The sequence below is a fragment of the Hylobates moloch genome, unplaced genomic scaffold (assembly GCF_009828535.3).
Source record: "Hylobates moloch isolate HMO894 unplaced genomic scaffold, HMol_V3 SCAFFOLD_2, whole genome shotgun sequence".
Lineage (NCBI taxonomy): Eukaryota > Metazoa > Chordata > Mammalia > Primates > Hylobatidae > Hylobates > Hylobates moloch.
In genome coordinates this window covers 59101332-59109190 of record NW_026652277.1, presented here as the reverse complement: position 1 = coordinate 59109190, position 7859 = coordinate 59101332, and positions in this window count along the sequence as shown.

Below are 7859 nucleotides of genomic sequence, written 5' to 3'. Positions count from 1 at the left end.
TTAGTTTAATTAGTGTTTAATATATTTTTGCTCATATTGCAGGGAAGAGAAGACAAAAGGAGTCTTTCATTTGGTGTGAACTTTTCTCTTTAATTTTAACTGATTTAACACTTTTTGTGAATTAATGAAATGATAAAGACTTTTATGTGAGATTTCCTTATCACAGAAATAAAATATCTCCAAATGTTTCCTTTTCTGAGTTTGCTTATTTATGAAAAGTTATGGATAATTTCTTTAGTTTTGTATACCATTGTCTGAAGCAGATTCTGTTAAAATGGCATTAAGTATTGGTTGTTATAGTAGATTAAAGCCATCCAAGGATGGATTTACAGTACTAGATCACTTGGTGAACTGAAAAATGTTCCCAAGTTAAACACTATTTGATGCTGCCAGGGCATTTTGTTCATTAAATGACCATCACTGAAGTATTCTAACAGATAATCTGGAGATGAGAAAAGAAATTATTATTCTTCGGTGGGATCTAGGAAAATTTAACATCTACTTTTTTTCTCAATCTTGTTCAGTTCTTTATTCACAGACATTTTAAAACATAAGAATATTGCAGTTTTGATTGAATATAATTAATATTTTCATCAATTAAATTTTTATTCCACAAATGTTTACTAAGCCCTCACTGAGTACCAGGCCCTGTGCTGGGTACAGTCACTGTTCTCCAGTCGCTTCAGTAGAGAAGGAAGCAACACAATAACGATGCCTCAGATTATGACCACAAGGAGTTGACAACAAATTGTTGAGGGAACCAAAGGGTGGGTGACATCAGTTCTGACTGGAGACGGTTCCATAAACGTTTAAGAAGAGTCCTAGAAAATGAATGAGCATTCATCAGTTCAAGTAAAAGAGAAGGCCATTTTATGAAAGAGGAAAACATGGTCAGAGGTACTGGGTATGACAAAGCATGATGAATAGTTTTAGAGGAGTACAGGGTAGGTAGGAAGGGTAGAGATGTAGAATGTTAGGCAGGATGTGGAAGCTATGAAGGGCTAACGCAGACTCTCAGGGCTCTATTCTAAAGAGGCTGGACAATATCTTAAGTGTAATAGAGGACCAAAGTGATAGCTAAGCAGAGGTGTGCTATTAATAATTAGCTTTTAGGAAGATAATCCATGAGATATGGAGCATGGGCAATGGGGCAGGGAAAAGGGTAGAGAGGGGCAAAGTCAGCAAGAGGTGACAAAAAGACCATTCCACCAGTAGGGAAGCTGTTTATCTTATTAGCTTTGAATAGAAATCTAAAAATTACATGCATACTTTGGCCTGTGCTCTGGGAGAAAACAATGGCTTTAGAGCAATAAAATGGGCTTTCTGTTCTTCTTCTTTTTTTTTTTTTTGAGTTGGAGTCCACTATGCTGCCCAGCTGGTCTCAAAATCCTAGGCTCAAAAGATCCTCCTACCTTGGCCTCCTGAGTAGCTGGGACTAGAGCCATGAACCACTACGCCTAGCCCTTTTAGTTCTAACTAGATCGCTTTCTACTTGACATTTTTCCTTCCATTGTACTGCAACATCTATGAACTTTGTCTGATTTTGGTGTAATTCTAAAAGGTATTAATTTAAAGATCACAATAAAATAAAATCACATTCAATATAAAAGCATTAAACTGGAAAATGCTTTATTATTTTTAAGGGAAAAGCACAATGACAGTAAAACTGTTAGGGAAATTTATGAGTCAAATAATATTTCATTGAAATATATAAAGAAAAAATGATTGGAGGCACAAGGATAAATGGACACAAGTACAATTGTAAATTGGGGATTTTAAAAAATTTATTTTATTTTATTTGTTTATTTTTTTGAGATGGAGTCTCGCTCTGTCGTCAGGCTGGAGTGTAGTGGTGCGATCTTGGCTCACTGCAAGCTCTGACTCCCTGGTTCAAGCGATTCTCCTGCCTCAGCCTCCTGAGTAGCTGGGATTACAGGCACGCGCCATGATGCCTAGCTGATTTTTGTATTTTTAGTAGAGACGGAGTTTCACCATGTTGGCCAGGCTGACCTCGAACTCCTGGCCTCATGATCCACCTGCCTCGGCCTCCCAAAGTGTTGGGATTACAGGTGTGAGCCACCACGCCCATCCAAATTGGAGATTTTAAAACATCTCTACCTCATTAACAGAACAAGTTAGGCAAATAACAAAGACTCTGGGTTTAAGACCCTGACTACATCAGGGTATTAAACTGCTGTAGTCAGGATTACCAATAACTTTCACACTGCAAAATCCAATAGTGGATTCTTAGTCTTCAGCTTATCTAAGTTCTCTCAGTAGCATTTGACACAATTGATCACTCTCTTTTCCTTGAAACATTTTCCTCACTTGGTGTTCGGACTTTCTTCCAACCTCATTGGCTGTTTCACCTCAATCTTCTTTGCTGTGTCCTCCTAATTCTTTGACCTCTAAATGTTGGAGTGTCCCAGAACAATTCTTCCTTGACCGAAATTCACTTATCCAGACTCAGTGCATTAAATACCATCTAGATGTTTACAACACATGTTTATAGCTCCAGCCTGGATTTCTTCCTCGACTTCCAGGCTCTTATGTCAGCTTCCTCCCTCACATCTCCATGCTGATAATGTATAGACAACACAAACTTAGCACATTACACATTGAATGTGAATCTACTCTTTGTCCCAAACTTGTACCTCCATCTTGTCCATCTGTCTGTTTTTATGAGTCAGACATTTTGGATTTATTGATGACCCCTCTCTTGCACATCACACACACATTCAACCTATGAGCAAAGCTTGTCGGCTCTACCTTTAAAAAGTATCCAGAATTTGACTATTTCTCAACATTTTGGTACCAGTCACAATCATATGCCTCACTGGGGTTATTGCAATAGATTCCTAATGGTCTTTTTACAAGTGACCTTGCTCCACCCTCAACCCTATTCTCAAAAGTGAACATTATGTCACTTTTCCACTCAAAATCCTCTAGTGGCTTCCCACCTCTCTCAGAGTAAAACGCAAAGTCTGTCCAATGACCCTACATGATAATATCTTTCTGACCTTTTCTGTTACTCCTCTGATCAGGTACAGAGGTCTCCCTGCTGCTCTTCAAGTTACCAATCAATGTCCTGCTCAGGCTTTTGCCCTCATGACCCTTCTGGCTTGGAAGACCCTCAGATATGTGTGAGGCTCACTTCATCACCAACTTCAGTCTTCTACTCATAGTCATCTGCTAAATGATGATGTTTTCCTCAACTACCTTATTTTAATTCAGAAGTGCCATTCCCAGTCCCCACAACACTTAACACCATCTGATAAACACTAGATTTTACTTGTTTATTATCTGTCTACCTCACTGGAGTGTAAGCTCCATGAGAACAGTAACTTTGTCTGCTTTGTTTACTTCGGCTATCTTCAGCATATAGAACCGTACCTGAAACATAATAGGCATTCTAGAAATATTTATTTGAGTATGTGGAGGAATACTACATGCCATAGGTTATATTTTCTTATAAGGTGGTGAAACTAGAGGGGTTGCTAGCTTCCTCTAATAAAATCCACACTAGAGAGAGAAAAAAGCACAGGCCTAAGAAATTAACATAAAAACCATAAGATACCACTGAGGATGTTAAAGACGTGTGTGTGTGTGTGTGTGTGTGTATGCATGTGTATGTGTGTGTAGGCGTGTGTGTGTGTGTATTGTGTAGAATGAGAATTAGGGAGTGGTAGCATTCTAGAATAGCTGGCTTGAAAGATGGTGGGTAGGTTTGGGGGATAGATTTTAACTTGTGCTTTTGTCTATATACTAAATTACAAAGAAGACTGCCACTTGCTTCACTGCCACTGTGAAGCATAAATCAGAAGCAGTAGCTCAAATTGCTTGGTGCCCACAGGATAATATTGGGATAAGGCTAAATTCTAGCTGGGGCAAAAGAGTGGTGAAAACAGCTGGGTGCAGAACAGCTACTGTTAAAAATTAAGTCTTCCAATCTCTTTCTTATTTTTATTTATTTATTTATTTATTTTTTAATTTTTAAATTTTTTTTGTTATACTTTAAGTTTTAGGGTACATGCGCCCAGCAATCCCATTACTGGGTATATACCCAAAGGATTATAAATCATGCTGCTATAAAGACACATGCACACGTATGTTTATTGTGGCACTATTCACAATAGCAAAGACTTGGAACCAAGCCAAATGTCCAACAATGATAGACTGGATTAAGAAAATGTGGCACATATACACCATGGAATACTATGTAGCCATAAAAAATGATGAGTTCATGTCCTTTGTAGGAACATGGATGAAGTTGGAAACCATCATTCCAATCTCTTTCATGCCTACTTTCCCAGGAGTTGTGGATTACCATATAAGGAATTTGTTTCCACCAATGATGCTGCTTTCAAAGAGTTAAGGAAGGATCCAGAGAATTGCTCCATAGTATGGAATTAAGTTAATAATCAATAACAGTAAGATCTCTAGAAAGTCCCCAAACATCCATTAACTAAGTAACATGCTTGTAAACATTCATGAATCAAAAAAGAAATCAAAAGCATATTTAAAAAATATTTTTGCCTGAATGAAAATGAAAAGTGTGTCAGAATTTATAGAATGTCACTAAAACAGTGACATTTAAATTAAAGGAAATTTATAACGCTAAAGGCCTATGTGTTATAGAAAAGAAGGAAGATCTCAAATCAATGACATTAGCTTCTTCCTTATGAATCTAGAGATGAAAGAGCAAATTAAAAAAATTGTCATGAGAAAGAAGATAATAAAGATCAAAGGAGAACCAATAAAATAGAAAACAGAAGAAATCAATAGATATAATCACTACAACCAAATGCTGGTTCTTTAAGATCAATACTATTAATAAACCTCTATCCAGATTTCTCACTACCAATGTTGGGAATGAGAGAGGTGATAGTATTACAAGTATTAAAATAATGTGAAGAAAATATTGTGAAAAAATGTCAATAAATTCAATGACATATGAAAAGGACAGATTCCTTGAAAGACACACTTACCAAAGCTCATGCAAAAACAAGTAGTTAACATGGTTATTTATGTATTAAGGAAATTGAAATTGTAATTAAAATCATTCCCACAAAGAAAACTCCAGGCTTCATGATGAATTCTATTAAACATTTAAGGAAAAATAATACTAATTCTATACTAATTCTTCCAAAAAAATCGAAGAGATGGAAATATTTTTTGATTCATTCTATGGGGCCAGCATTACCCCGATACTAAAATAAGTCAAAAATAATGCATAAAAATAAAACTATGGACCAATAGTCCTTATGAACAGGGGCCAACAAATATTTTCTGTAAAAGTTTCGATAAGTATTTTAGGCTTTGCAGGCTATTTACAGTCATCATCGTTGCCTCCCCCTCCCCTCCCCCCCCCCCCTCTCCTTATCCTCTCCCCCGTCTTCTCCCCCTCCCATTTCCCCTCCCCCTCCCCTTCCTTTCCCTCCTCCTCTTCCTCGTCTTTCTTCTTTCTTCCTTTCATTCTCTTCTCTTTAATACTTTAGAATGTAAAAACCTTTTTAAGCTCATAAACCATACAAAAATGAACTAAAAGCTGAATTTAGCATGTGGGCCATGGTATGTTGATCCCTGCACATGAACATAGATAAAATTGAATCTAACAAAAAGCCAAAGAGATAATATATTATGACTAAGTGAGATTTATTTCAGAAATATAGGGTTAATTTAACATTGGAAAAATCAATGAATATAATTCAATATATTTATTATTTTAAAAATTCATAATGATCTTAATAGATACAGAAAACACATTTGACAAAATCCAACATTCATTCCTGATAAAAACTGTCAGCAAACTAAAAGCAGAATGGAACTTCCTAAACCTGATAAAGGGCATAAATGAAAACCTACAGCTAAGTTTATATTTAATTGTGAAAGACTGAATGCTTTTTCCTAAGGAAAGGAAAAGAGATAAGGTCATCTGCTTTCATTACTTCTATTGAACATTGTACTAGAGGCTTTAACAATAAATCATGCAAGAAAAAGGAACAAAAGGCATCTAGAATGGAAATAAAGAACTAAAATTGTCTTCATTTGAAGATAGCATAATTTTTGGTATAGAAAATCCAATGGAATCTACAAAAAACTAATAGGACTAATTAGTGAGTTTAGAAAGTTTGCAGAATAATATACAAAAATCATTTGTATATTATATATTTGCAACAAAAAGTTGGAAATTTAATTTTAAAAATATTATAGTGACATCAAAATATGTTCTGCTTAGAGATAAGTGTTATAAAAGATGTGAATAACCTGTGTACTACAAAATACTGCTGAGGAAGATTAAAGAAGACATTTAGAAAGGGTGAGTTATATCTTGTTCAGAGGCTGAAAAACTTAATAATGTTGAAATATCAATTCTTTTAAAGTTGATCTGTAGATTTAATGCAATCTCACTCAGAACTACCTAATTTCTTTCTAGAAATTAATAAACTGATTCTAAAAGCCATATAGAAATGTAAAGGACCTAGGATAACCAAGACAGCCTTGAAAAAGAGAAAATTGAAGGGCTAACACTACCTTAAGACATATTTATAATCAAACTCTCAAAGGTCAAGGACAAAGAGAGCATCCTGAAAGCAGCAAGAGAAAATAAGCAAATAACATAAGAGAGATGCAATACACCTGGCAATTGACATCTCCATAGAAACCTTCCAGGCCAGGAGGGAGTGGGATGATAATTCAAAGTGCTGAAAGGAAAAAAAATGTAACCAAGAATACCTTATCCATAAAAGCTATTCTTTAGAAACAAGGGAGAGATAAAAACTTGCCCAGGCAAACAAAAACTTGCACATTTCTGCAGAGCATAGGGACTGACCCTGCCCAATCTGGAAGTCATAACAGCAACTTGACCCAGCCTCAGAGCTCATCTTAAACTTTTGCCCAGGAAGTCAGGCAAATTTCAACTATGCATTTCTATGGCTCATAGGCTCTGTTAACGTCCGTCCCAAGCAACAAATCTGCTTAAACACGGGTCCTAGTGTGTAGCCCTGTCCAGTGGAAGAACACAAACAGCAGTACTGCCTGGCCAGGAAATACAGTCTATAAACCTGCCTGGTCATAGATAATAGCAAGGCCTATCCATCAATTATCTCTAACCGAAGTGCCTAGCCTGTAGTTACACAGAAAGTGCAGCCCAGTTAGCAGCCCCATCTGATGTCAGAACAAAAGCCCAGTCCAAATAGAGAACTAACAGCAAGCTCTGCCTGCCTATGGTCATTACCAGCTGGCCCATTCAGAATCCCGGGCTAGACTAAATAGTGAAGTTCTCTCCACGCCAAAGAACACCTGTGAAGTCCAAAAGAGTTGGCTGCTTTTTCAAATGTACATAATGCAAACACACAAGGATTATGAAGTATCAAGGAATTGCGACACCGTGAAAAGAAACTAATTAAACTCTGTGGAAATTTTCAGAATCAAAGTAGAGTCACATGCATTAAATACTCTGAAAAATAGAGCTGAGAAGGCCACGAAGAGATGGCTCTCATATATAGATGTGTAACAACAAGATCTATCACAAAATACTCTGCAAAAATTACAACCTTGCGCAAAGGCCACCACAATTGTACACAAGAAATAATTCCGTGAGGACATCTGCCCAGTATAAAAATCATTATAAAAGCACATAGGCAAATTTAGAATATTCTAATACTGTAATGATGGTGTGTAAATCAATAGTATCTCTAGCATGGAGGTTAAAAGTCAAAACTGTTAAAAAACTACAACTACAGGTTGGGTGCAGTGGCTCACGTCTGTAATCCCAGCACTTTGGGAGGCAGAGGTGGGCGGATCACGAGGTCAGGAGTTCGAGACCAGCCTGGCCAACAGGATGAAACCCCGTCTGT